The sequence below is a fragment of the Pan paniscus genome, chromosome 4 (genome assembly GCF_029289425.2).
Source record: "Pan paniscus chromosome 4, NHGRI_mPanPan1-v2.0_pri, whole genome shotgun sequence".
Lineage (NCBI taxonomy): Eukaryota > Metazoa > Chordata > Mammalia > Primates > Hominidae > Pan > Pan paniscus.
Genome location: NC_073253.2, coordinates 176,356,857 through 176,384,560, shown reverse-complemented (window position 1 = coordinate 176,384,560; position 27,704 = coordinate 176,356,857). Strand labels below are relative to the sequence as shown.

Genomic DNA, 27,704 nt, shown 5'->3' with positions numbered 1-27,704 from the left:
AAAGAATTGTATAAAGGCATTAAATAGAGATGGGGTACAAATATGTCCCAGGCTGCCTGGGATAGTCCTGGTTTAGGCCATAGTCCTGATATAACTACTAACAACACCTTCTTTCACTGTCAAAAATAACTCCTTTGGACAACACATTATAAGGTCACTCTAGGTATTAGAGCTGTGATTCTCACCCTATCAGGCCCAATTTTCTCTTTGCTTAACAGCTATTTTAGAATACCCTATGCACTATCTTTAAATGGGATTGATAGGCAATAGAAACTGCCAATAACAGAATTTCAAAAAAACCAATGTAATACCCTAAATACAATGCTAAATGGAAAATGAAGGAGATTTTTTAAAAAGTAGCTTAAACTAAAATTATGTGTGCAGTATTTGGATGTGTAAATGCTTAGGTCTTACACTTCTGGCCAAGATGGAGTAACAGAGACCAAAATTACTTTCTGACCTAAAACAACAAAAATACTGGACAAAATATATGAAACTATGGCCCTCAAGCAACAAAGGGAATCAATCACTGGAATCAAGCATCAAAAGGCAGTGATCCTCAAGAAATGAGAAACGTATGAGGCTAGCCCCACAATTGACTTCCCAAACACCTTAGAAAACTTTCCACGCCACAGCACAGGAAGAAAGAATGCAGACGGAGCTCAGAGATCTTCCTGAGTTGAGAGGACAGAACTATGAGTCTGGGAAGGCCAATGTGGCTAGAATTCATAGGGCAGAATATTGAGGAGGAGAGGGCTGTACAGAGACAGAGCTCTGAAAATCTGCAGATAATACTTACCCTCCTTGACTGTTTAACAGAGTAGTGATCAGAGTATGCAGGTATGAAAATCACCTGAGAGGGTGGACCCAGTGGCTCGTACCTGCAATCCCAGCACTTTGGGAGGGTGAGGTGGGTGGATAACGAGGTCAGGAGATAGAGACCATCCTGGCAAACATGGTGAAACCCCATCTCTAATAAAAATACAAAAATTAGCTGGGTGTGGTGACACACACCTCTAGTCCCAGCTACTCAGGAGGCTGAGGCAGGAGGATCTCTTGAACCTCGGAGGCAGTGGTTGCAGTCACCCGAGATCCAGCAAAGCATGGGCAACAGAGCAAGATTCAGTCTCAAAAAAAAAAGAAAGAAAAAAGAAAACTGCCTGAGAATGGAAAAAGAATCATCCACAAAGAGAGTCAGCCCCTCTTCCCCCCTGGCTCTTGGGACCCCGATCGCAAGGTGGGGAGGCACCTCGCGAGGCGTGGTCTCAGAGCCAGCCCCTCTTCCCCCACTGGCCCTTAGGACCCCCGTCGCAGGGGGAGGAGGCACTCCCAGCGAGGCGGGGTCTCAGAGCCAGCCCCACTTCAACCACTGGCCCTTAGGACCCCCATCGCAGTGGGGGGAGGCACCCCAGCGAGGCGTGGTCTCAGAGCCAGACCCTCTTCCCCCACTGGCCTTTAGGACCCCCGTCGCAGGGAGAGGAGGCACCCCCCACGAGGCGGGGACTCAGAGCCAGCCCCTCTAAGCCTTCTGGCTCTTCGGACCCCCATCGCGGGGGGGGAGGCACCCCCCGCGAGGCGGGTACAGAGAGCCAGCCCCTCTTCCCCACTGGCCCTTAGGACCCCCATCGCAGGGGGGGGAGGCAACCCCCGCGAGGCGGGGTCTCAGAGCCAGCCCCTCTTCCCCCACTGGCCCTTAGGACCCCCATCGCAGGGGGGGGAGGCACCCCCCGTGAGGCGGGGTCTCACAGCCAGCCCCTCTTCCCCCGCTGGCCCTTAGGACCCCCGTCGCAGGGGGGGGAGGCACCCCCCACGAGGCGGGGTCTCAGAGCCAGCCCCTCTTCCCCCACTGGCCCTTAGGACCCCCGTCGCGGGGGGGGAGGCACCCCCCGCGAGGCGGGGTCTCAGAGCCAGCCCCTCTTCCCCCACTGGCCCTTAGGACCCCCGTCGCAGGGGGGGGAGGCACCCCCCGTGAGGCGGGGTCTCAGAGCCAGCCCCTCTTCCCCCGCTGGCCCTTAGGACCCCCGTCGCAGGGGGGGGAGGCACCCCCCGCGAGGCGGGGTCTCAGAGCCAGCCCCTCTTCCCCCGCTGGCCCTTAGGACCCCCGTCGCAGGGGGGGGAGGCACCCCCCGTGAGGCGGGGTCTCAGAGCCAGCCCCTCTTCCCCCGCTGGCTCTTAGGACCCCCGTCGCAGGGGGGGGAGGCACCCCCCGTGAGGCGGGGTCTCAGAGCCAGCCCCTCTTCCCCCACTGGCCCTTAGGACCCCCATCGCAGGGGGGGGAGGCACCCCCCGCGAGGCGGGGTCTCAGAGCCAGCCCCTCTTCCCCCACTGGCTCTTAGGACCCCCATCGCAGTGGGGGGAGGCACCCCCGCGAGGCGGGGACTGAGAGCCAGCCCCTCTTCCCCCGCTGGCTCTGAGGATCCTCCGTGGACTCACAGCCTCTTTACCATATTGTGAGTAATATCATCTCCCCCTCTGGAGATTAAGAACTCTTTCACAGACGGGTGTACACCCTCGGTGTACAGAGGGTGTACACCCGTCTGTATTGGGAGTAATATCATCCTCTTCCTCCCTGAATATGAAGAACAGTATCACAGGGGTGTTTCTACTCCCTGCGATATCGCGTGTCATATCCTCCTCTCCCACGTTGCAATTAGAAGGAATATCAGTGGGGGCGTGTCCACCTGTAGGGAAAAGAAAGAGAGATCAGACTGTCACTGTGTCCATGTAGAAAGGAAAGACATAAGAGACTCCATTTTGAAAAAGACCTGTCCTTTAAACAATTGCTTTGCTGAGATGTTGTTAATTTGTAGCTTTGCCCTAGCCGCTTGGCCCCAGCCACTTTGACCCAACCTGGAGCTCACAAAAACATGTGTTGTATAAAATCAAAGTTCAAGGGATGTAGGGCTGTGCAGGACGTGCCTTGTTAACGAAATGTTTACCAGCAGTATACTTGGTAAAAGTCATCGCCATTCTCTAGTCTCAATAAACCGGGGACACAATGCACTGTGGAAAGCCGCAGGGACCTCTGCCCTTGAAAGCAGGGTATGGTCCAAGCTCTCTCCCCATCTGATAGTCTGAAATATAGCCTCATGGGATGAGAAAGACCTGACTGTCCCCCAGCCCGACACCCGTAATGGGTCTGTGCTGAGGTGGATTAGTAAAAGAGGAAAGCCTCTTGCAGCTGAGATGGAGGAAGGCCACTGTCTCCTGCTTGCCCCTGGGAACTGAATGTCTCGGTGTAAAACCCGATTGTACATTCGTTCAACTCTGAGATAGGAGAAAAGCTGCCCTGTGGCGGGAGGCGAGACATGTTTGCAGTAACACTGCCTTGTTCTTCTTTACTCCACTGAGATGTTTGGGTGCAGAGAAACAAATCTGGCTTACGTGCACGTCCAGTCATAGTACCTTCCCTTGAACCTAATTATGACATGGATTCTTTTGCTCACATGTCTTCTGCTGACTCTCTCCTTATCATCACCCTGCTCTCCTACTACATTCCTTTCTGCTAAAATCATGAAAATCATAATCAATAACAACTGGGGGAACTCAGAGGCTGGTGCCGGTGCAGGTCCTTGGTGTGCTGAGCGCCGGTCCCCTGGACCCACTGTTGTATCTTTACACTTTGTCTCTGTGTCTTATTTCTTTTCTCAGTCTCTCGTCCCACCCAACTAGAAATACTCACAGGTGTGGAGGGGCAGTCCACCACTTCATCCACCTTCTGTCATATTGAAAGTAACATCATCTTCTTCCCTCCAGGATCGTGGGAATAATATCCCTGGGGGGTTTTTTCCACTTTCTGCCATGTATGTAGTCATATCACCCCCTCCGCCGTGGAATATCATTAAGGAACATCTCACACGGGGGTGTATACTTCCTCCGATATTGGGAGTGACATCAACCTCTCGGTCTCTGAATATGAGGAAGAAAATCACAGGGCGGGTGTACACCTCGTGCTCTACGATGGGGAGTCATATCTGTCTGTTATGGGGAGTAATATCATCCTCTCCCTTTCAGGATACTAATAACAGTTTAACAGGCTGGGTGAACACAGCCTGCGATGCTGAAATTATTATCATCCTCTCCCCCTCTTCCTCCCCTGGCTCTTAGGATGCCCATCTCAGCGGAGCGAGCCACCCCCCGCGAGGCGGGCACTGAGCCAGCCCCTGTTCCCCCCCTGGCCCTTAGGATCCGTATCGCGAGGGGGGGAGGCACCCCCCGCGCGGCGGGGACTGGGAGCCAACCCCTCTTCCCTGCCTGGCTCTTAGGACCCCCATCGCAGGGTAGCAAGGCACGCCCCGCGAGGCGGGGACTGAGAGTCAGCCCTTCTTCCCCCCCTGGCTCTTAGGAACCCCATCGCAGTGGGGGGATGCACCCTTGGCGAGGCGCGGACTTAGAGCCAGCCGCTCTGCCCCCCCTGGCTCTTGGGACCCCCATCGCAGGGGGGGAGGCACCCCCTCGTGGCGGGGACTGAGAGCCAGCCCCTCTTCCCTCCATTTCTCTTAGGACCCCCATCGCAGGGGGGGAGGCACCCCCCGCGAGGCGGTGACTGACAGCCAGCCCTTCTTCCTCGCCCAACTCTCAGGATCCCCATCACACGGGGGAGGCACACCCCGTGAGGCGGGGACTGAGAGCCAGTCCCTCTTCACCCCCGGCTTATGACCCCCATCGAGGATTCTAAGATCCTTAGGACTGACCTGGAGGGCTGTGGGTATTAGGTGTCCAAGAAGAAAACTCAGATCTGCCGACGACCGCAGGTAGCTTACTTGGGATTTACTATTCGACAGGTGTCCGAAAGCAGCCCGGGATCCGAAAGAAAGCAGGTCATTTGCAATCTTCCGGAGCCTAAGGGCAGAAGGCTGGTGAGAGAATTCCTAGGAGCTGTGGGGTTTTGTAGACTGCGGAGCCCAACTTTGCAGTCTTAGCCACGCCTTTGTATGACGTCACAAAGGGGGGCGGGGACCGGCAACTTTTGGAATGGGGATTCCAACAACAGCAAGTCTTTCATGACTTAAAGGAAAAACTTCTGAAAGCCCCAGCCCAGGGGCTAGCGGATCTCACAAAGCCTTTTCCACTGTATGCGTCAGAGAAAAGATGGCAGCTGGACTTTAAACCCAAACTGTGGGGCCCTGGCTGAGGCCGGTGGCCTACCTCTCTAAACAGCTAGACAGGGTTTCTAAAGGATGGCCCCCCTGTTTGAGGGCCTTGGCAGCAACTGCCCTGCTAGTACAAGAAGCAAATCAGCTGACTCTTGGGTAAAACCAGGACATAAAGGCCCCCCAAGCTGTGGTGACTGAAAGCCAGCCCCTCTTCCCCACCTGGCTCTTAGGACCCCCATCGCAGGAAGGGGAGGCACTCCCCGCGAGGCGGGGACTGAGAGCCAGCCCCTCTTCCCCCCCTGGCTCTTAGGACCCCCGTCGCAGGGGGAGGAGGCACACCCAGCGAGGCGGGGTCTCAGAGCCAGGCCCTCTTCAACCACTGGCCCTTAGGACCCCCATCGCAGTGGGGGGAGGCACCCCAGCGAGGCGTGGTCTCAGAGCCAGACCCTCTTCCCCCACTGGCCTTTAGGAACCCCGTCGCAGGGAGAGGAGGCACCCCCCACGAGGCGGGGACTCAGAGCCAGCCCCTCTAAGCCTTCTGGCTCTTCGGACCCCCATCGCGGGGGGGGAGGCACCCCCCGCGAGGCGGGTACAGAGAGCCAGGCCCTCTTCTGCTCCTGGCTCTAAGGACCCCCATCACAGGGGGGGGAGGCACCCCTCGCGAGGCGGGTACAGAGAGCCAGCCCCTCTTCCCCACTGGCCCTTAGGACCCCCATCGCAGGGGGGGGAGGCAACCCCCATGAGGCGGGGTCTCAGAGCCAGCCCCTCTTCCCCCACTGGCCCTTAGGACCCCCATCGCAGGGGGGGAGGCACCCCCCGTGAGGCGGGGTCTCAGAGCCAGCCCCTCTTCCCCCACTGGCCCTTAGGACCCCCGTCGCAGGGGGGGGAGGCACCCCCCGTGAGGCGGGGTCTCAGAGCCAGCCCCTCTTCCCCCGCTGGCCCTTAGGACCCCCGTCGCAGGGGGGGGAGGCACCCCCCGCGAGGCGGGGTCTCAGAGCCAGCCCCTCTTCCCCCGCTGGCCCTTAGGACCCCCGTCGCAGGGGGGGGAGGCACCCCCCGCGAGGCGGGGTCTCAGAGCCAGCCCCTCTTCCCCCGCTGGCTCTTAGGACCCCCGTCGCAGGGGGGGGAGGCACCCCCCGTGAGGCGGGGTCTCAGAGCCAGCCCCTCTTCCCCCACTGGCCCTTAGGACCCCCATCGCAGGGGGGGGAGGCACCCCCGCGAGGCGGGGTCTCAGAGCCAGCCCCTCTTCCCCCACTGGCTCTTAGGACCCCCATCGCAGTGGGGGGAGGCACCCCCGCGAGGCGGGGACTGAGAGCCAGCCCCTCTTCCCCCGCTGGCTCTGAGGATCCTCCGTGGACTCACAGCCTCTTTACCATATTGTGAGTAATATCATCTCCCCCTCTGGAGATTAAGAACTCTTTCACAGACGGGTGTACACCCTCGGTGTACAGAGGGTGTACACCCGTCTGTATTGGGAGTAATATCATCCTCTTCCTCCCTGAATATGAAGAACAGTATCACAGGGGTGTTTCTACTCCCTGCGATATCGCGTGTCATATCCTCCTCTCCCACGTTGCAATTAGAAGGAATATCAGTGGGGGCGTGTCCACCTGTAGGGAAAAGAAAGAGAGATCAGACTGTCACTGTGTCCATGTAGAAAGGAAAGACATAAGAGACTCCATTTTGAAAAAGACCTGTCCTTTAAACAATTGCTTTGCTGAGATGTTGTTAATTTGTAGCTTTGCCCTAGCCGCTTGGCCCCAGCCACTTTGACCCAACCTGGAGCTCACAAAAACATGTGTTGTATAAAATCAAAGTTCAAGGGATGTAGGGCTGTGCAGGACGTGCCTTGTTAACGAAATGTTTACCAGCAGTATACTTGGTAAAAGTCATCGCCATTCTCTAGTCTCAATAAACCGGGGACACAATGCACTGTGGAAAGCCGCAGGGACCTCTGCCCTTGAAAGCAGGGTATGGTCCAAGCTCTCTCCCCATCTGATAGTCTGAAATATAGCCTCATGGGATGAGAAAGACCTGACTGTCCCCCAGCCCGACACCCGTAATGGGTCTGTGCTGAGGTGGATTAGTAAAAGAGGAAAGCCTCTTGCAGCTGAGATGGAGGAAGGCCACTGTCTCCTGCTTGCCCCTGGGAACTGAATGTCTCGGTGTAAAACCCGATTGTACATTCGTTCAACTCTGAGATAGGAGAAAAGCTGCCCTGTGGCGGGAGGCGAGACATGTTTGCAGTAACACTGCCTTGTTCTTCTTTACTCCACTGAGATGTTTGGGTGGAGAGAAACAAATCTGGCTTACGTGCACGTCCAGTCATAGTACCTTCCCTTGAACCTAATTATGACATAGATTCTTTTGCTCACATGTCTTCTGCTGACTCTCTCCTTATCATCACCCTGCTCTCCTACTACATTCCTTTCTGCTAAAATCATGAAAATCATAATCAATAACAACTGAGGGAACTCAGAGGCTGGTGCCGGTGCAGGTCCTTGGTGTGCTGAGCGCCGGTCCCCTGGACCCACTGTTGTATCTTTACACTTTGTCTCTGTGTCTTATTTCTTTTCTCAGTCTCTCGTCCCACCCAACTAGAAATACTCACAGGTGTGGAGGGGCAGTCCACCACTTCATCCACCTTCTGTCATATTGAAAGTAACATCATCTTCTTCCCTCCAGGATCGTGGGAATAATATCCCTGGGGGGTTTCCACTTTCTGCCATGTATGTAGTCATATCACCCCCTCCGCCGTGGAATATCATTAAGGAACATCTCACACGGGGGTGTATACTTCCTCCGATATTGGGAGTGACATCAACCTCTCGGTCTCTGAATATGAGGAAGAAAATCACAGGGCGGGTGTACACCTCGTGCTCTACGACGGGGAGTCATATCTGTCTGTTATGGGGAGTAATATCATCCTCTCCCTTTCAGGATACTAATAACAGTTTAACAGGCTGGGTGAACACAGCCTGCGATGCTGAAATTATTATCATCCTCTCCCCCTCTTCCTCCCCTGGCTCTTAGGATGCCCATCTCAGCGGAGCGAGCCACCCCCCGCGAGGCGGGCACTGAGCCAGCCCCTGTTCCCCCCCTGGCCCTTAGGATCCGTATCGCGAGGGGGGGAGGCACCCCCCGCGCGGCGGGGACTGGGAGCCAACCCCTCTTCCCTGCCTGGCTCTTAGGACCCCCATCGCAGGGTAGCAAGGCACGCCCCGCGAGGCGGGGACTGAGAGTCAGCCCTTCTTCCCCCCCTGGCTCTTAGGAACCCCATCGCAGTGGGGGGATGCACCCTTGGCGAGGCGCGGACTTAGAGCCAGCCGCTCTGCCCCCCCTGGCTCTTGGGACCCCCATCGCAGGGGGGGAGGCACCCCCTCGTGGCGGGGACTGAGAGCCAGCCCCTCTTCCCTCCATTTCTCTTAGGACCCCCATCGCAGGGGGGGAGGCACCCCCCGCGAGGCGGTGACTGACAGCCAGCCCTTCTTCCTCGCCCAACTCTCAGGATCCCCATCACACGGGGGAGGCACACCCCGTGAGGCGGGGACTGAGAGCCAGTCCCTCTTCCCCCCCGGCTTATGACCCCCATCGAGGATTCTAAGATCCTTAGGACTGACCTGGAGGGCTGTGGGTATTAGGTGTCCAAGAAGAAAACTCAGATCTGCCGACGACCGCAGGTAGCTTACTTGGGATTTACTATTCGACAGGTGTCCGAAAGCAGCCCGGGATCCGAAAGAAAGCAGGTCATTTGCAATCTTCCGGAGCCTAAGGGCAGAAGGCTGGTGAGAGAATTCCTAGGAGCTGTGGGGTTTTGTAGACTGCGGAGCCCAACTTTGCAGTCTTAGCCACGCCTTTGTATGACGTCACAAAGGGGGGCGGGGACCGGCAACTTTTGGAATGGGGATTCCAACAACAGCAAGTCTTTCATGACTTAAAGGAAAAACTTCTGAAAGCCCCAGCCCAGGGGCTAGCGGATCTCACAAAGCCTTTTCCACTGTATGCGTCAGAGAAAAGATGGCAGCTGGACTTTAAACCCAAACTGTGGGGCCCTGGCTGAGGCCGGTGGCCTACCTCTCTAAACAGCTAGACAGGGTTTCTAAAGGATGGCCCCCCTGTTTGAGGGCCTTGGCAGCAACTGCCCTGCTAGTACAAGAAGCAAATCAGCTGACTCTTGGGTAAAACCAGGACATAAAGGCCCCCCAAGCTGTGGTGACTGAAAGCCAGCCCCTCTTCCCCACCTGGCTCTTAGGACCCCCATCGCAGGAAGGGGAGGCACTCCCCGCGAGGCGGGGACTGAGAGCCAGCCCCTCTTCCCCCCCTGGCTCTTAGGACCCCCGTCGCAGGGGGAGGAGGCACACCCAGCGAGGCGGGGTCTCAGAGCCAGGCCCTCTTCAACCACTGGCCCTTAGGACCCCCATCGCAGTGGGGGGAGGCACCCCAGCGAGGCGTGGTCTCAGAGCCAGACCCTCTTCCCCCACTGGCCTTTAGGAACCCCGTCGCAGGGAGAGGAGGCACCCCCCACGAGGCGGGGACTCAGAGCCAGCCCCTCTAAGCCTTCTGGCTCTTCGGACCCCCATCGCGGGGGGGGAGGCACCCCCCGCGAGGCGGGTACAGAGAGCCAGGCCCTCTTCTGCTCCTGGCTCTAAGGACCCCCATCACAGGGGGGGGAGGCACCCCTCGCGAGGCGGGTACAGAGAGCCAGCCCCTCTTCCCCACTGGCCCTTAGGACCCCCATCGCAGGGGGGGGAGGCAACCCCCATGAGGCGGGGTCTCAGAGCCAGCCCCTCTTCCCCCACTGGCCCTTAGGACCCCCATCGCAGGGGGGGAGGCACCCCCCGTGAGGCGGGGTCTCAGAGCCAGCCCCTCTTCCCCCACTGGCCCTTAGGACCCCCGTCGCAGGGGGGGGAGGCACCCCCCGTGAGGCGGGGTCTCAGAGCCAGCCCCTCTTCCCCCGCTGGCCCTTAGGACCCCCGTCGCAGGGGGGGGAGGCACCCCCCGCGAGGCGGGGTCTCAGAGCCAGCCCCTCTTCCCCCGCTGGCCCTTAGGACCCCCGTCGCAGGGGGGGGAGGCACCCCCCGCGAGGCGGGGTCTCAGAGCCAGCCCCTCTTCCCCCGCTGGCTCTTAGGACCCCCGTCGCAGGGGGGGGAGGCACCCCCCGTGAGGCGGGGTCTCAGAGCCAGCCCCTCTTCCCCCACTGGCCCTTAGGACCCCCATCGCAGGGGGGGGAGGCACCCCCGCGAGGCGGGGTCTCAGAGCCAGCCCCTCTTCCCCCACTGGCTCTTAGGACCCCCATCGCAGTGGGGGGAGGCACCCCCGCGAGGCGGGGACTGAGAGCCAGCCCCTCTTCCCCCGCTGGCTCTGAGGATCCTCCGTGGACTCACAGCCTCTTTACCATATTGTGAGTAATATCATCTCCCCCTCTGGAGATTAAGAACTCTTTCACAGACGGGTGTACACCCTCGGTGTACAGAGGGTGTACACCCGTCTGTATTGGGAGTAATATCATCCTCTTCCTCCCTGAATATGAAGAACAGTATCACAGGGGTGTTTCTACTCCCTGCGATATCGCGTGTCATATCCTCCTCTCCCACGTTGCAATTAGAAGGAATATCAGTGGGGGCGTGTCCACCTGTAGGGAAAAGAAAGAGAGATCAGACTGTCACTGTGTCCATGTAGAAAGGAAAGACATAAGAGACTCCATTTTGAAAAAGACCTGTCCTTTAAACAATTGCTTTGCTGAGATGTTGTTAATTTGTAGCTTTGCCCTAGCCGCTTGGCCCCAGCCACTTTGACCCAACCTGGAGCTCACAAAAACATGTGTTGTATAAAATCAAAGTTCAAGGGATGTAGGGCTGTGCAGGACGTGCCTTGTTAACGAAATGTTTACCAGCAGTATACTTGGTAAAAGTCATCGCCATTCTCTAGTCTCAATAAACCGGGGACACAATGCACTGTGGAAAGCCGCAGGGACCTCTGCCCTTGAAAGCAGGGTATGGTCCAAGCTCTCTCCCCATCTGATAGTCTGAAATATAGCCTCATGGGATGAGAAAGACCTGACTGTCCCCCAGCCCGACACCCGTAATGGGTCTGTGCTGAGGTGGATTAGTAAAAGAGGAAAGCCTCTTGCAGCTGAGATGGAGGAAGGCCACTGTCTCCTGCTTGCCCCTGGGAACTGAATGTCTCGGTGTAAAACCCGATTGTACATTCGTTCAACTCTGAGATACGAGAAAAGCTGCCCTGTGGCGGGAGGCGAGACATGTTTGCAGTAACACTGCCTTGTTCTTCTTTACTCCACTGAGATGTTTGGGTGGAGAGAAACAAATCTGGCTTACGTGCACGTCCAGTCATAGTACCTTCCCTTGAACCTAATTATGACATAGATTCTTTTGCTCACATGTCTTCTGCTGACTCTCTCCTTATCATCACCCTGCTCTCCTACTACATTCCTTTCTGCTAAAATCATGAAAATCATAATCAATAACAACTGAGGGAACTCAGAGGCTGGTGCCGGTGCAGGTCCTTGGTGTGCTGAGCGCCGGTCCCCTGGACCCACTGTTGTATCTTTACACTTTGTCTCTGTGTCTTATTTCTTTTCTCAGTCTCTCGTCCCACCCAACTAGAAATACTCACAGGTGTGGAGGGGCAGTCCACCACTTCATCCACCTTCTGTCATATTGAAAGTAACATCATCTTCTTCCCTCCAGGATCGTGGGAATAATATCCCTGGGGGGTTTCCACTTTCTGCCATGTATGTAGTCATATCACCCCCTCCGCCGTGGAATATCATTAAGGAACATCTCACACGGGGGTGTATACTTCCTCCGATATTGGGAGTGACATCAACCTCTCGGTCTCTGAATATGAGGAAGAAAATCACAGGGCGGGTGTACACCTCGTGCTCTACGACGGGGAGTCATATCTGTCTGTTATGGGGAGTAATATCATCCTCTCCCTTTCAGGATACTAATAACAGTTTAACAGGCTGGGTGAACACAGCCTGCGATGCTGAAATTATTATCATCCTCTCCCCCTCTTCCTCCCCTGGCTCTTAGGATGCCCATCTCAGCGGAGCGAGCCACCCCCCGCGAGGCGGGCACTGAGCCAGCCCCTGTTCCCCCCCTGGCCCTTAGGATCCGTATCGCGAGGGGGGGAGGCACCCCCCGCGCGGCGGGGACTGGGAGCCAACCCCTCTTCCCTGCCTGGCTCTTAGGACCCCCATCGCAGGGTAGCAAGGCACGCCCCGCGAGGCGGGGACTGAGAGTCAGCCCTTCTTCCCCCCCTGGCTCTTAGGAACCCCATCGCAGTGGGGGGATGCACCCTTGGCGAGGCGCGGACTTAGAGCCAGCCGCTCTGCCCCCCCTGGCTCTTGGGACCCCCATCGCAGGGGGGGAGGCACCCCCTCGTGGCGGGGACTGAGAGCCAGCCCCTCTTCCCTCCATTTCTCTTAGGACCCCCATCGCAGGGGGGGAGGCACCCCCCGCGAGGCGGTGACTGACAGCCAGCCCTTCTTCCTCGCCCAACTCTCAGGATCCCCATCACACGGGGGAGGCACACCCCGTGAGGCGGGGACTGAGAGCCAGTCCCTCTTCCCCCCCGGCTTATGACCCCCATCGAGGATTCTAAGATCCTTAGGACTGACCTGGAGGGCTGTGGGTATTAGGTGTCCAAGAAGAAAACTCAGATCTGCCGACGACCGCAGGTAGCTTACTTGGGATTTACTATTCGACAGGTGTCCGAAAGCAGCCCGGGATCCGAAAGAAAGCAGGTCATTTGCAATCTTCCGGAGCCTAAGGGCAGAAGGCTGGTGAGAGAATTCCTAGGAGCTGTGGGGTTTTGTAGACTGCGGAGCCCAACTTTGCAGTCTTAGCCACGCCTTTGTATGACGTCACAAAGGGGGGCGGGGACCGGCAACTTTTGGAATGGGGATTCCAACAACAGCAAGTCTTTCATGACTTAAAGGAAAAACTTCTGAAAGCCCCAGCCCAGGGGCTAGCGGATCTCACAAAGCCTTTTCCACTGTATGCGTCAGAGAAAAGATGGCAGCTGGACTTTAAACCCAAACTGTGGGGCCCTGGCTGAGGCCGGTGGCCTACCTCTCTAAACAGCTAGACAGGGTTTCTAAAGGATGGCCCCCCTGTTTGAGGGCCTTGGCAGCAACTGCCCTGCTAGTACAAGAAGCAAATCAGCTGACTCTTGGGTAAAACCAGGACATAAAGGCCCCCCAAGCTGTGGTGACTGAAAGCCAGCCCCTCTTCCCCACCTGGCTCTTAGGACCCCCATCGCAGGAAGGGGAGGCACTCCCCGCGAGGCGGGGACTGAGAGCCAGCCCCTCTTCCCCCCCTGGCTCTTAGGACCCCCGTCGCAGGGGGAGGAGGCACCCCCAGCGAGGCGGGGTCTCAGAGCCAGCCCCTCTTCAACCACTGGCCCTTAGGACCCCCATCGCAGTGGGGGGAGGCACCCCAGCGAGGCGTGGTCTCAGAGCCAGACCCTCTTCCCCCACTGGCCTTTAGGAACCCCGTCGCAGGGAGAGGAGGCACCCCCCACGAGGCGGGGACTCAGAGCCAGCCCCTCTAAGCCTTCTGGCTCTTCGGACCCCCATCGCGGGGGGGGAGGCACCCCCCGCGAGGCGGGTACAGAGAGCCAGGCCCTCTTCTGCTCCTGGCTCTAAGGACCCCCATCACAGGGGGGGGAGGCACCCCTCGCGAGGCGGGTACAGAGAGCCAGCCCCTCTTCCCCACTGGCCCTTAGGACCCCCATCGCAGGGGGGGGAGGCAACCCCCACGAGGCGGGGTCTCAGAGCCAGCCCCTCTTCCCCCACTGGCCCTTAGGACCCCCATCGCAGGGGGGGAGGCACCCCCCGTGAGGCGGGGTCTCAGAGCCAGCCCCTCTTCCCCCACTGGCCCTTAGGACCCCCGTCGCAGGGGGGGGAGGCACCCCCCGTGAGGCGGGGTCTCAGAGCCAGCCCCTCTTCCCCCGCTGGCCCTTAGGACCCCCGTCGCAGGGGGGGGAGGCACCCCCCGCGAGGCGGGGTCTCAGAGCCAGCCGCTCTTCCCCCGCTGGCCCTTAGGACCCCCGTCGCAGGGGGGGGAGGCACCCCCCGCGAGGCGGGGTCTCAGAGCCAGCCCCTCTTCCCCCGCTGGCTCTTAGGACCCCCGTCGCAGGGGGGGGAGGCACCCCCCGTGAGGCGGGGTCTCAGAGCCAGCCCCTCTTCCCCCACTGGCCCTTAGGACCCCCATCGCAGGGGGGGGAGGCACCCCCCGCGAGGCGGGGTCTCAGAGCCAGCCCCTCTTCCCCCACTGGCTCTTAGGACCCCCATCGCAGTGGGGGGAGGCACCCCCGCGAGGCGGGGACTGAGAGCCAGCCCCTCTTCCCCCGCTGGCTCTGAGGATCCTCCGTGGACTCACAGCCTCTTTACCATATTGTGAGTAATATCATCTCCCCCTCTGGAGATTAAGAACTCTTTCACAGACGGGTGTACACCCTCGGTGTACAGAGGGTGTACACCCGTCTGTATTGGGAGTAATATCATCCTCTTCCTCCCTGAATATGAAGAACAGTATCACAGGGGTGTTTCTACTCCCTGCGATATCGCGTGTCATATCCTCCTCTCCCACGTTGCAATTAGAAGGAATATCAGTGGGGGCGTGTCCACCTGTAGGGAAAAGAAAGAGAGATCAGACTGTCACTGTGTCCATGTAGAAAGGAAAGACATAAGAGACTCCATTTTGAAAAAGACCTGTCCTTTAAACAATTGCTTTGCTGAGATGTTGTTAATTTGTAGCTTTGCCCTAGCCGCTTGGCCCCAGCCACTTTGACCCAACCTGGAGCTCACAAAAACATGTGTTGTATAAAATCAAAGTTCAAGGGATGTAGGGCTGTGCAGGACGTGCCTTGTTAACGAAATGTTTACCAGCAGTATACTTGGTAAAAGTCATCGCCATTCTCTAGTCTCAATAAACCGGGGACACAATGCACTGTGGAAAGCCGCAGGGACCTCTGCCCTTGAAAGCAGGGTATGGTCCAAGCTCTCTCCCCATCTGATAGTCTGAAATATAGCCTCATGGGATGAGAAAGACCTGACTGTCCCCCAGCCCGACACCCGTAATGGGTCTGTGCTGAGGTGGATTAGTAAAAGAGGAAAGCCTCTTGCAGCTGAGATGGAGGAAGGCCACTGTCTCCTGCTTGCCCCTGGGAACTGAATGTCTCGGTGTAAAACCCGATTGTACATTCGTTCAACTCTGAGATAGGAGAAAAGCTGCCCTGTGGCGGGAGGCGAGACATGTTTGCAGTAACACTGCCTTGTTCTTCTTTACTCCACTGAGATGTTTGGGTGCAGAGAAACAAATCTGGCTTACGTGCACGTCCAGTCATAGTACCTTCCCTTGAACCTAATTATGACATGGATTCTTTTGCTCACATGTCTTCTGCTGACTCTCTCCTTATCATCACCCTGCTCTCCTACTACATTCCTTTCTGCTAAAATCATGAAAATCATAATCAATAACAACTGAGGGAACTCAGAGGCTGGTGCCGGTGCAGGTCCTTGGTGTGCTGAGCGCCGGTCCCCTGGACCCACTGTTGTATCTTTACACTTTGTCTCTGTGTCTTATTTCTTTTCTCAGTCTCTCGTCCCACCCAACTAGAAATACTCACAGGTGTGGAGGGGCAGTCCACCACTTCATCCACCTTCTGTCATATTGAAAGTAACATCATCTTCTTCCCTCCAGGATCGTGGGAATAATATCCCTGGGGGGTTTTTTCCACTTTCTGCCATGTATGTAGTCATATCACCCCCTCCGCCGTGGAATATCATTAAGGAACATCTCACACGGGGGTGTATACTTCCTCCGATATTGGGAGTGACATCAACCTCTCGGTCTCTGAATATGAGGAAGAAAATCACAGGGCGGGTGTACACCTCGTGCTCTACGATGGGGAGTCATATCTGTCTGTTATGGGGAGTAATATCATCCTCTCCCTTTCAGGATACTAATAACAGATTAACAGGCTGGGTGAACACAGCCTGCGATGCTGAAATTATTATCATCCTCTCCCCCTCTTCCTCCCCTGGCTCTTAGGATGCCCATCTCAGCGGAGCGAGCCACCCCCCGCGAGGCGGGGACTGAGCCAGCCCCTGTTCCCCCCCTGGCCCTTAGGATCCGTATCGCGAGGGGGGGAGGCACCCCCCGCGCGGCGGGGACTGAGAGCCAGCCCCTCTTCCCCCCACGGCTCTTAGGACCCCCATCGCTGTGGGGGGGAGGCACCCCCCGCGCGGCGGGGACTGGGAGCCAACCCCTCTTCCCTGCCTGGCTCTTAGGACCCCCATCGCAGGGTAGCAAGGCACGCCCCGCGAGGCGGGGACTGAGAGTCAGCCCTTCTTCCCCCCCTGGCTCTTAGGAACCCCATCGCAGTGGGGGGGATGCACCCTTGGCGAGGCGCGGACTTAGAGCCAGCCGCTCTGCCCCCCCTGGCTCTTGGGACCCCCATCGCAGGGGGGGAGGCACCCCCTCGTGGCGGGGACTGAGAGCCAGCCCCTCTTCCCTCCATTTCTCTTAGGACCCCCATCGCAGGGGGGGAGGCACCCCCCGCGAGGCGGTGACTGACAGCCAGCCCTTCTTCCTCGCCCAACTCTCAGGATCCCCATCACACGGGGGAGGCACACCCCGTGAGGCGGGGACTGAGAGCCAGTCCCTCTTCCCCCCCGGCTTATGACCCCCATCGAGGATTCTAAGATCCTTAGGACTGACCTGGAGGGCTGTGGGTATTAGGTGTCCAAGAAGAAAACTCAGATCTGCCGACGACCGCAGGTAGCTTACTTGGGATTTACTATTCGACAGGTGTCCGAAAGCAGCCCGGGATCCGAAAGAAAGCAGGTCATTTGCAATCTTCCGGAGCCTAAGGGCAGAAGGCTGGTGAGAGAATTCCTAGGAGCTGTGGGGTTTTGTAGACTGCGGAGCCCAACTTTGCAGTCTTAGCCACGCCTTTGTATGACGTCACAAAGGGGGGCGGGGACCGGCAACTTTTGGAATGGGGATTCCAACAACAGCAAGTCTTTCATGACTTAAAGGAAAAACTTCTGAAAGCCCCAGCCCAGGGGCTAGCGGATCTCACAAAGCCTTTTCCACTGTATGCGTCAGAGAAAAGATGGCAGCTGGACTTTAAACCCAAACTGTGGGGCCCTGGCTGAGGCCGGTGGCCTACCTCTCTAAACAGCTAGACAGGGTTTCTAAAGGATGGCCCCCCTGTTTGAGGGCCTTGGCAGCAACTGCCCTGCTAGTACAAGAAGCAAATCAGCTGACTCTTGGGTAAAACCAGGACATAAAGGCCCCCCAAGCTGTGGTGACTGAAAGCCAGCCCCTCTTCCCCACCTGGCTCTTAGGACCCCCATCGCAGGAAGGGGAGGCACTCCCCGCGAGGCGGGGACTGAGAGCCAGCCCCTCTTCCCCCCCTGGCTCTTAGGACCCCCGTCGCAGGGGGAGGAGGCACCCCCAGCGAGGCGGGGTCTCAGAGCCAGCCCCTCTTCAACCACTGGCCCTTAGGACCCCCATCGCAGTGGGGGGAGGCACCCCAGCGAGGCGTGGTCTCAGAGCCAGACCCTCTTCCCCCACTGGCCTTTAGGAACCCCGTCGCAGGGAGAGGAGGCACCCCCCACGAGGCGGGGACTCAGAGCCAGCCCCTCTAAGCCTTCTGGCTCTTCGGACCCCCATCGCGGGGGGGGAGGCACCCCCCGCGAGGCGGGTACAGAGAGCCAGGCCCTCTTCTGCTCCTGGCTCTAAGGACCCCCATCACAGGGGGGGGAGGCACCCCTCGCGAGGCGGGTACAGAGAGCCAGCCCCTCTTCCCCACTGGCCCTTAGGACCCCCATCGCAGGGGGGCGAGGCAACCCCCACGAGGCGGGGTCTCAGAGCCAGCCCCTCTTCCCCCACTGGCCCTTAGGACCCCCATCGCAGGGGGGGAGGCACCCCCCGTGAGGCGGGGTCTCAGAGCCAGCCCCTCTTCCCCCACTGGCCCTTAGGACCCCCGTCGCAGGGGGGGAAGGCACCCCCCGTGAGGCGGGGTCTCAGAGCCAGCCCCTCTTCCCCCACTGGCTCTTAGGACCCCCATCGAAGGGGGGGGAGGCACCCCCAGCGAGGCGGGGTCTCAGAGCCAGCCCCTCTTCCCCCACTGGCTCTTAGGAACCCCTTCGCAGGGGGGGGAGGCACCCCCCGCGAGGCGGGGTCTCAGAGCCAGCCCCTCTTCCCCCACTGGCTCTTAGGAACCCCGTCGCAGTGGGGGGAGGCACCCCCCGCGAGGCGGGGTCTCAGAGCCAGCCCCTCTTCCACCACTGGCTCTTAGGAACCCCATCGCAGGGGGGGGAGGCACCCCCCGCGAGGCGGGGTCTCAGAGCCAGCCCCTCTTCCCCCACTGGCTCTTAGGACCCCCATCGCAGTGGGGGGAGGCACCCCCGCGAGGCGGGGACTGAGAGCCAGCCCCTCTTCCCCCGCTGGCTCTGAGGATCCTCCGTGGACTCACAGCCTCTTTACCATATTGTGAGTAATATCATCTCCCCCTCTGGAGATTAAGAACTCTTTCACAGACGGGTGTACACCCTCGGTGTACAGAGGGTGTACACCCGTCTGTATTGGGAGTAATATCATCCTCTTCCTCCCTGAATATGAAGAACAGTATCACAGGGGTGTTTCTACTCCCTGCGATATCGCGTGTCATATCCTCCTCTCCCACGTTGCAATTAGAAGGAATATCAGTGGGGGCGTGTCCACCTGTAGGGAAAAGAAAGAGAGATCAGACTGTCACTGTGTCCATGTAGAAAGGAAAGACATAAGAGACTCCATTTTGAAAAAGACCTGTCCTTTAAACAATTGCTTTGCTGAGATGTTGTTAATTTGTAGCTTTGCCCTAGCCGCTTGGCCCCAGCCACTTTGACCCAACCTGGAGCTCACAAAAACATGTGTTGTATAAAATCAAAGTTCAAGGGATGCAGGGCTGTGCAGGACGTGCCTTGTTAACGAAATGTTTACCAGCAGTATACTTGGTAAAAGTCATCGCCATTCTCTAGTCTCAATAAACCGGGGACACAATGCACTGTGGAAAGCCGCAGGGACCTCTGCCCTTGAAAGCAGGGTATTGTCCAAGCTCTCTCCCCATCTGATAGTCTGAAATATAGCCTCATGGGATGAGAAAGACCTGACTGTCCCCCAGCCCGACACCCGTAATGGGTCTGTGCTGAGGTGGATTAGTAAAAGAGGAAAGCCTCTTGCAGCTGAGATGGAGGAAGGCCACTATCTCCTGCTTGCCCCTGGGAACTGAATGTCTCGGTGTAAAACCCGATTGTACATTCGTTCAACTCTGAGATAGGAGAAAAGCTGCCCTGTGGCGGGAGGCGAGACATGTTTGCAGTAACACTGCCTTGTTCTTCTTTACTCCACTGAGATGTTTGGGTGCAGAGAAACAAATCTGGCTTACGTGCACGTCCAGTCATAGTACCTTCCCTTGAACCTAATTATGACATGGATTCTTTTGCTCACATGTCTTCTGCTGACTCTCTCCTTATCATCACCCTGCTCTCCTACTACATTCCTTTCTGCTAAAATCATGAAAATCATAATCAATAACAACTGAGGGAACTCAGAGGCTGGTGCCGGTGCAGGTCCTTGGTGTGCTGAGCGCCGGTCCCCTGGACCCACTGTTGTATCTTTACACTTTGTCTCTGTGTCTTATTTCTTTTCTCAGTCTCTCGTCCCACCCAACTAGAAATACTCACAGGTGTGGAGGGGCAGTCCACCACTTCATCCACCTTCTGTCATATTGAAAGTAACATCATCTTCTTCCCTCCAGGATCGTGGGAATAATATCCCTGGGGGGTTTCCACTTTCTGCCATGTATGTACTCATATCACCCCCTCCGCCGTGGAATATCATTAAGGAACATCTCACACGGGGCTGTATACTTCCTCCGATATTGGGAGTGACATCAACCTCTCGGTCTCTGAATATGAGGAAGAAAATCACAGGGCGGGTGTACACCTCGTGCTCTATGATGGGGAGTCATATCTGTCTGTTATGGGGAGTAATATCATCCTCTCCCTTTCAGGATACTAATAACAATTTAACAGGCTGGGTGAACACAGCCTGCGATGCTGAAATTATCATCCTCTGCCCCTCTTTCTCCCCTGGCTCTTAGGATGCCCATCTCAGCGGAGCGAGCCACCCCCCGCGAGGCGGGGACTGAGCCAGCCCCTCTTCCCCCCTGGCTCTTAGGACCCCCATCGCAGTGGGTGGATGCACCCCTGGCGAGGCGCGGACTTAGAGCCAGCCGCTCTTCCCCCCCTGGCTCTTGGGACCCCCATCGCAGGAGGGGAGGCACCCCCTCATGGCAGGCACTGAGAGCCAGCCCCTCTTCCCTCCATTTCTCTTAGGACCCCCATCGCAGGGGGGGAGGCACCCCCCGCGAGGAGGGGACTGAGAGCCAGCCGCTCTTTCCCCCCTGGCTCTTAGGACCCCCATCGCAGGGAGGGGAGGCACCCCCCGCGAGGCGGTGGCTGAGAGCCAGCCCTTCTTCCTCGCCCAACTCTGAGGATCCCCATCACACGGGGGAGGCACGCCCCGCGAGGCGGGGACTGAGAGCCAGCCCTTCTTCCTCGCCCAACTCTGAGGATCCCCATCACACGGGGGAGGCACACCCCGCGAGGCGGGGACTGAGAGCCAGTCCCTCTTCCCCCACTGGCTTATGACCCCCATCGAGGATTCTAAGACCCTTAGGACCAACCTGGAGGGCTGTGGGTATTAGGTGTCCAAGAAGAAAACTCAGATCTGCCGACGACCGCAGGTAGCTTACTTGGGATTTACTATTCGACAGGTGTCCGAAAGCAGCCCGGGATCCGAAAGAAAGCAGGTCATTTGCAATCTTCCGGAGCCTAAGGGCAGAAGGCTGGTGAGAGAATTCCTAGGAGCTGTGGGGTTTTGTAGACTGCGGAGCCCAACTTTGCAGTATTAGCCACGCCTTTGTATGACATCACAAAGGGGGCGGGGACCGGGAACATTTGGAATGGGGATTCCAACAACAGCAAGTCTTTCATGACTTAAAGGAAAAACTTCTGAAAGCCCCAGCCCAGGGGCTAGCGGATCTCACAAAGCCTTTTCCACTGTATGCGTCAGAGAAAAGATGGCAGCTGGACTTTAAACCCAAACTGTGGGGCCATGGCTGAGGCCGGTGGCCTACCTCTCTAAACAGCTAGACAGGGTTTCTAAAGGATGGCCCCCCTGTTTGAGGGCCTTGGCAGCAACTGCCCTGCTAGTACAAGAAGCAAATCAGCTGACTCTTGGGAAAAACCAGAACATAAAGGCCCCCCAAGCTGTGGTGACTGAAAGCCAGCCCCTCTTCTGCTCCTGGCTCTAAGGACCCCCATCACAGGGGGGGAGGCACCCCCCGCGAGGCGGGTACAGAGAGCCAGCCCCTCTTCCCCCACTGGCCCTTAGGAACCCCATCGCAGGGGGGGGAGGCACCCCCCACGAGGCGGGGTCTCAGAGCCAGCCCCTCTTCCCCCACTGGCCCTTAGGACCCCCATCGCAGGGGGGGGAGGCACCCCCCGTGAGGCGGGGTCTCAGAGCCAGCCCCTCTTCCCCCACTGGCTCTTAGGACCCCCATCGAAGGGGGGGGAGGCACCCCCAGCGAGGCGGGGTCTCAGAGCCAGCCCCTCTTCCCCCACTGGCTCTTAGGAACCCCTTCGCAGGGGGGGGAGGCACCCCCCGCGAGGCGGGGTCTCAGAGCCAGCCCCTCTTCCCCCACTGGCTCTTAGGAACCCCATCGCAGTGGGGGGAGGCACCCCCCGCGAGGCGGGGTCTCAGAGCCAGCCCCTCTTCCACCACTGGCTCTTAGGAACCCCATCGCAGGGGGGGGAGGCACCCCCCGCGAGGCGGGGTCTCAGAGCCAGCCCCTCTTCCCCCACTGGCTCTTAGGACCCCCATCGCAGTGGGGGGAGGCACCCCCGCGAGGCGGGGACTGAGAGCCAGCCCCTCTTCCCCTGCTGGCTCTGAGGATCCTCCGTGGACTCACAGCCTCTTTACCATATTGTGAGTAATATCATCTCCCCCTCTGGAGATTAGGAACTCTTTCACAGACGGGTGTACACCCTCGGTGTACAGAGGGTGTACACCCGTCTGTATTGGGAGTAATATCATCCTCTTCCTCCCTGAATATGAAGAACAGTATCACAGGGTTGTTTCTACTCCCTGCGATATCGCGTGTCATATCCTCCTCTCCCACGTTGCAATTAGAAGGAATATCAGTGGGGGCGTGTCCACCTGTAGGGAAAAGAAAGAGAGATCAGACTGTCACTGTGTCCATGTAGAAAGGAAAGACATAAGAGACTCCATTTTGAAAAAGACCTGTCCTTTAAACAATTGCTTTGCTGAGATGTTGTTAATTTGTAGCTTTGCCCTAGCCGCTTGGCCCCAGCCACTTTGACCCAACCTGGAGCTCACAAAAACATGTGTTGTATAAAATCAAAGTTCAAGGGATGCAGGGCTGTGCAGGACGTGCCTTGTTAACGAAATGTTTACCAGCAGTATACTTGGTAAAAGTCATCGCCATTCTCTAGTCTCAATAAACCGGGGACACAATGCACTGTGGAAAGCCGCAGGGACCTCTGCCCTTGAAAGCAGGGTATTGTCCAAGCTCTCTCCCCATCTGATAGTCTGAAATATAGCCTCATGGGATGAGAAAGACCTGACTGTCCCCCAGCCCGACACCCGTAATGGGTCTGTGCTGAGGTGGATTAGTAAAAGAGGAAAGCCTCTTGCAGCTGAGATGGAGGAAGGCCACTATCTCCTGCTTGCCCCTGGGAACTGAATGTCTCGGTGTAAAACCCGATTGTACATTCGTTCAACTCTGAGATACGAGAAAAGCTGCCCTGTGGCGGGAGGCGAGACATGTTTGCAGTAACACTGCCTTGTTCTTCTTTACTCCACTGAGATGTTTGGGTGCAGAGAAACAAATCTGGCTTACGTGCACGTCCAGTCATAGTACCTTCCCTTGAACCTAATTATGACATAGATTCTTTTGCTCACATGTCTTCTGCTGACTCTCTCCTTATCATCACCCTGCTCTCCTACTACATTCCTTTCTGCTAAAATCATGAAAATCATAATCAATAACAACTGAGGGAACTCAGAGGCTGGTGCCGGTGCAGGTCCTTGGTGTGCTGAGCGCCGGTCCCCTGGACCCACTGTTGTATCTTTACACTTTCTCTCTGTGTCTTATTTCTTTTCTCAGTCTCTCGTCCCACCCAACTAGAAATACTCACAGGTGTGGAGGGGCAGTCCACCACTTCATCCACCTTCTGTCATATTGAAAGTAACATCATCTTCTTCCCTCCAGGATCGTGGGAATAATATCCCTGGGGGGTTTCCACTTTCTGCCATGTATGTAGTCATATCACCCCCTCCGCCGTGGAATATCATTAAGGAACATCTCACACGGGGGTGTATACTTCCTCCGATATTGGGAGTGACATCAACCTCTCGGTCTCTGAATATGAGGAAGAAAATCACAGGGCGGGTGTACACCTCGTGCTCTACGATGGGGAGTCATATCTGTCTGTTATGGGGAGTAATATCATCCTCTCCCTTTCAGGATACTAATAACAGTTTAACAGGCTGGGTGAACACAGCCTGCGATGCTGAAATTATTATCATCCTCTCCCCCTCTTCCTCCCCTGGCTCTTAGGATGCCCATCTCAGCGGAGCGAGCCACCCCCCGCGAGGCGGGGACTGAGCCAGCCCCTGTTCCCCCCCTGGCCCTTAGGATCCGTATCGCGAGGGGGGGAGGCACCCCCCGCGCGGCGGGGACTGGGAGCCAACCCCTCTTCCCTGCCTGGCTCTTAGGACCCCCATCGCAGGGTAGCAAGGCACGCCCCGCGAGGCGGGGACTGAGAGTCAGCCCTTCTTCCCCCCCTGGCTCTTAGGAACCCCATCGCAGTGGGGGGATGCACCCTTGGCGAGGCGCGGACTTAGAGCCAGCCGCTCTGCCCCCCCTGGCTCTTGGGACCCCCATCGCAGGGGGGGAGGCACCCCCTCGTGGCGGGGACTGAGAGCCAGCCCCTCTTCCCTCCATTTCTCTTAGGACCCCCATCGCAGGGGGGGAGGCACCCCCCGCGAGGCGGTGACTGACAGCCAGCCCTTCTTCCTCGCCCAACTCTCAGGATCCCCATCACACGGGGGAGGCACACCCCGTGAGGCGGGGACTGAGAGCCAGTCCCTCTTCACCCCCGGCTTATGACCCCCATCGAGGATTCTAAGATCCTTAGGACTGACCTGGAGGGCTGTGGGTATTAGGTGTCCAAGAAGAAAACTCAGATCTGCCGACGACCGCAGGTAGCTTACTTGGGATTTACTATTCGACAGGTGTCCGAAAGCAGCCCGGGATCCGAAAGAAAGCAGGTCATTTGCAATCTTCCGGAGCCTAAGGGCAGAAGGCTGGTGAGAGAATTCCTAGGAGCTGTGGGGTTTTGTAGACTGCGGAGCCCAACTTTGCAGTCTTAGCCACGCCTTTGTATGACGTCACAAAGGGGGGCGGGGACCAGCAACTTTTGGAATGGGGATTCCAACAACAGCAAGTCTTTCATGACTTAAAGGAAAAACTTCTGAAAGCCCCAGCCCAGGGGCTAGCGGATCTCACAAAGCCTTTTCCACTGTATGCGTCAGAGAAAAGATGGCAGCTGGACTTTAAACCCAAACTGTGGGGCCCTGGCTGAGGCCGGTGGCCTACCTCTCTAAACAGCTAGACAGGGTTTCTAAAGGATGGCCCCCCTGTTTGAGGGCCTTGGCAGCAACTGCCCTGCTAGTACAAGAAGCAAATCAGCTGACTCTTGGGTAAAACCAGGACATAAAGGCCCCCCAAGCTGTGGTGACTGAAAGCCAGCCCCTCTTCCCCACCTGGCTCTTAGGACCCCCATCGCAGGAAGGGGAGGCACTCCCCGCGAGGCGGGGACTGAGAGCCAGCCCCTCTTCCCCCCCTGGCTCTTAGGACCCCCGTCGCAGGGGGAGGAGGCACACCCAGCGAGGCGGGGTCTCAGAGCCAGGCCCTCTTCAACCACTGGCCCTTAGGACCCCCATCGCAGTGGGGGGAGGCACCCCAGCGAGGCGTGGTCTCAGAGCCAGACCCTCTTCCCCCACTGGCCTTTAGGAACCCCGTCGCAGGGAGAGGAGGCACCCCCCACGAGGCGGGGACTCAGAGCCAGCCCCTCTAAGCCTTCTGGCTCTTCGGACCCCCATCGCGGGGGGGGAGGCACCCCCCGCGAGGCGGGTACAGAGAGCCAGGCCCTCTTCTGCTCCTGGCTCTAAGGACCCCCATCACAGGGGGGGGAGGCACCCCCCGCGAGGCGGGTACAGAGAGCCAGCCCCTCTTCCCCACTGGCCCTTAGGACCCCCATCGCAGGGGGGGGAGGCAACCCCCATGAGGCGGGGTCTCAGAGCCAGCCCCTCTTCCCCCACTGGCCCTTAGGACCCCCATCGCAGGGGGGGAGGCACCCCCCGTGAGGCGGGGTCTCAGAGCCAGCCCCTCTTCCCCCACTGGCCCTTAGGACCCCCGTCGCAGGGGGGGGAGGCACCCCCCGTGAGGCGGGGTCTCAGAGCCAGCCCCTCTTCCCCCGCTGGCCCTTAGGACCCCCGTCGCAGGGGGGGGAGGCACCCCCCGCGAGGCGGGGTCTCAGAGCCAGCCCCTCTTCCCCCGCTGGCCCTTAGGACCCCCGTCGCAGGGGGGGGAGGCACCCCCCGCGAGGCGGGGTCTCAGAGCCAGCCCCTCTTCCCCCGCTGGCTCTTAGGACCCCCGTCGCAGGGGGGGGAGGCACCCCCCGTGAGGCGGGGTCTCAGAGCCAGCCCCTCTTCCCCCACTGGCCCTTAGGACCCCCATCGCAGGGGGGGGAGGCACCCCCCGCGAGGCGGGGTCTCAGAGCCAGCCCCTCTTCCCCCACTGGCTCTTAGGACCCCCATCGCAGTGGGGGGAGGCACCCCCGCGAGGCGGGGACTGAGAGCCAGCCCCTCTTCCCCCGCTGGCTCTGAGGATCCTCCGTGGACTCACAGCCTCTTTACCATATTGTGAGTAATATCATCTCCCCCTCTGGAGATTAAGAACTCTTTCACAGACGGGTGTACACCCTCGGTGTACAGAGGGTGTACACCCGTCTGTATTGGGAGTAATATCATCCTCTTCCTCCCTGAATATGAAGAACAGTATCACAGGGGTGTTTCTACTCCCTGCGATATCGCGTGTCATATCCTCCTCTCCCACGTTGCAATTAGAAGGAATATCAGTGGGGGCGTGTCCACCTGTAGGGAAAAGAAAGAGAGATCAGACTGTCACTGTGTCCATGTAGAAAGGAAAGACATAAGAGACTCCATTTTGAAAAAGACCTGTCCTTTAAACAATTGCTTTGCTGAGATGTTGTTAATTTGTAGCTTTGCCCTAGCCGCTTGGCCCCAGCCACTTTGACCCAACCTGGAGCTCACAAAAACATGTGTTGTATAAAATCAAAGTTCAAGGGATGTAGGGCTGTGCAGGACGTGCCTTGTTAACGAAATGTTTACCAGCAGTATACTTGGTAAAAGTCATCGCCATTCTCTAGTCTCAATAAACCGGGGACACAATGCACTGTGGAAAGCCGCAGGGACCTCTGCCCTTGAAAGCAGGGTATGGTCCAAGCTCTCTCCCCATCTGATAGTCTGAAATATAGCCTCATGGGATGAGAAAGACCTGACTGTCCCCCAGCCCGACACCCGTAATGGGTCTGTGCTGAGGTGGATTAGTAAAAGAGGAAAGCCTCTTGCAGCTGAGATGGAGGAAGGCCACTGTCTCCTGCTTGCCCCTGGGAACTGAATGTCTCGGTGTAAAACCCGATTGTACATTCGTTCAACTCTGAGATAGGAGAAAAGCTGCCCTGTGGCGGGAGGCGAGACATGTTTGCAGTAACACTGCCTTGTTCTTCTTTACTCCACTGAGATGTTTGGGTGGAGAGAAACAAATCTGGCTTACGTGCACGTCCAGTCATAGTACCTTCCCTTGAACCTAATTATGACATAGATTCTTTTGCTCACATGTCTTCTGCTGACTCTCTCCTTATCATCACCCTGCTCTCCTACTACATTCCTTTCTGCTAAAATCATGAAAATCATAATCAATAACAACTGAGGGAACTCAGAGGCTGGTGCCGGTGCAGGTCCTTGGTGTGCTGAGCGCCGGTCCCCTGGACCCACTGTTGTATCTTTACACTTTGTCTCTGTGTCTTATTTCTTTTCTCAGTCTCTCGTCCCACCCAACTAGAAATACTCACAGGTGTGGAGGGGCAGTCCACCACTTCATCCACCTTCTGTCATATTGAAAGTAACATCATCTTCTTCCCTCCAGGATCGTGGGAATAATATCCCTGGGGGGTTTCCACTTTCTGCCATGTATGTAGTCATATCACCCCCTCCGCCGTGGAATATCATTAAGGAACATCTCACACGGGGCTGTATACTTCCTCCGATATTGGGAGTGACATCAACCTCTCGGTCTCTGAATATGAGGAAGAAAATCACAGGGCGGGTGTACACCTCGTGCTCTACGATGGGG

General features: G+C 57.6%; 6 long non-coding RNA genes across 6 annotated transcripts; all 6 read right to left on the bottom strand.

Annotated features, from left to right (window-relative positions):
* Window positions 1-2,280: 2,280 nt before the first annotated feature.
* LOC134730469 (uncharacterized) lies at window positions 2,281-5,846 on the bottom strand. Its single transcript, XR_010112256.1, has 3 exons — window positions 4,695-5,846; window positions 3,683-3,909; window positions 2,281-2,681 (listed from the first exon to the last, which is right to left on the bottom strand). It is a non-coding gene; the product is annotated as an uncharacterized LOC134730469 (long non-coding RNA).
* A 441-nt stretch (window positions 5,847-6,287) lies between these two features.
* LOC129397844 (uncharacterized) lies at window positions 6,288-9,934 on the bottom strand. Its single transcript, XR_008625500.2, has 3 exons — window positions 8,717-9,934; window positions 7,708-7,931; window positions 6,288-6,706 (listed from the first exon to the last, which is right to left on the bottom strand). It is a non-coding gene; the product is annotated as an uncharacterized LOC129397844 (long non-coding RNA).
* Window positions 9,935-10,309: 375 nt separating this feature from the next.
* On the bottom strand, window positions 10,310-13,893 carry LOC129397843 (uncharacterized). Its single transcript, XR_008625499.2, has 3 exons — window positions 12,739-13,893; window positions 11,730-11,953; window positions 10,310-10,728 (listed from the first exon to the last, which is right to left on the bottom strand). It is a non-coding gene; the product is annotated as an uncharacterized LOC129397843 (long non-coding RNA).
* Window positions 13,894-14,332: 439 nt separating this feature from the next.
* LOC129397841 (uncharacterized) lies at window positions 14,333-17,948 on the bottom strand. Its single transcript, XR_008625497.2, has 3 exons — window positions 16,847-17,948; window positions 15,753-15,979; window positions 14,333-14,751 (listed from the first exon to the last, which is right to left on the bottom strand). It is a non-coding gene; the product is annotated as an uncharacterized LOC129397841 (long non-coding RNA).
* A 507-nt stretch (window positions 17,949-18,455) lies between these two features.
* LOC129397845 (uncharacterized) lies at window positions 18,456-21,439 on the bottom strand. The gene is made up of 3 exons (XR_008625501.2): window positions 20,865-21,439; window positions 19,861-20,084; window positions 18,456-18,859 (listed from the first exon to the last, which is right to left on the bottom strand). It is a non-coding gene; the product is annotated as an uncharacterized LOC129397845 (long non-coding RNA).
* Window positions 21,440-22,020: 581 nt separating this feature from the next.
* Window positions 22,021-25,602, bottom strand: LOC129397846 (uncharacterized). Its single transcript, XR_008625502.2, has 3 exons — window positions 24,410-25,602; window positions 23,401-23,624; window positions 22,021-22,399 (listed from the first exon to the last, which is right to left on the bottom strand). It is a non-coding gene; the product is annotated as an uncharacterized LOC129397846 (long non-coding RNA).
* Window positions 25,603-27,704: the final 2,102 nt, after the last annotated feature.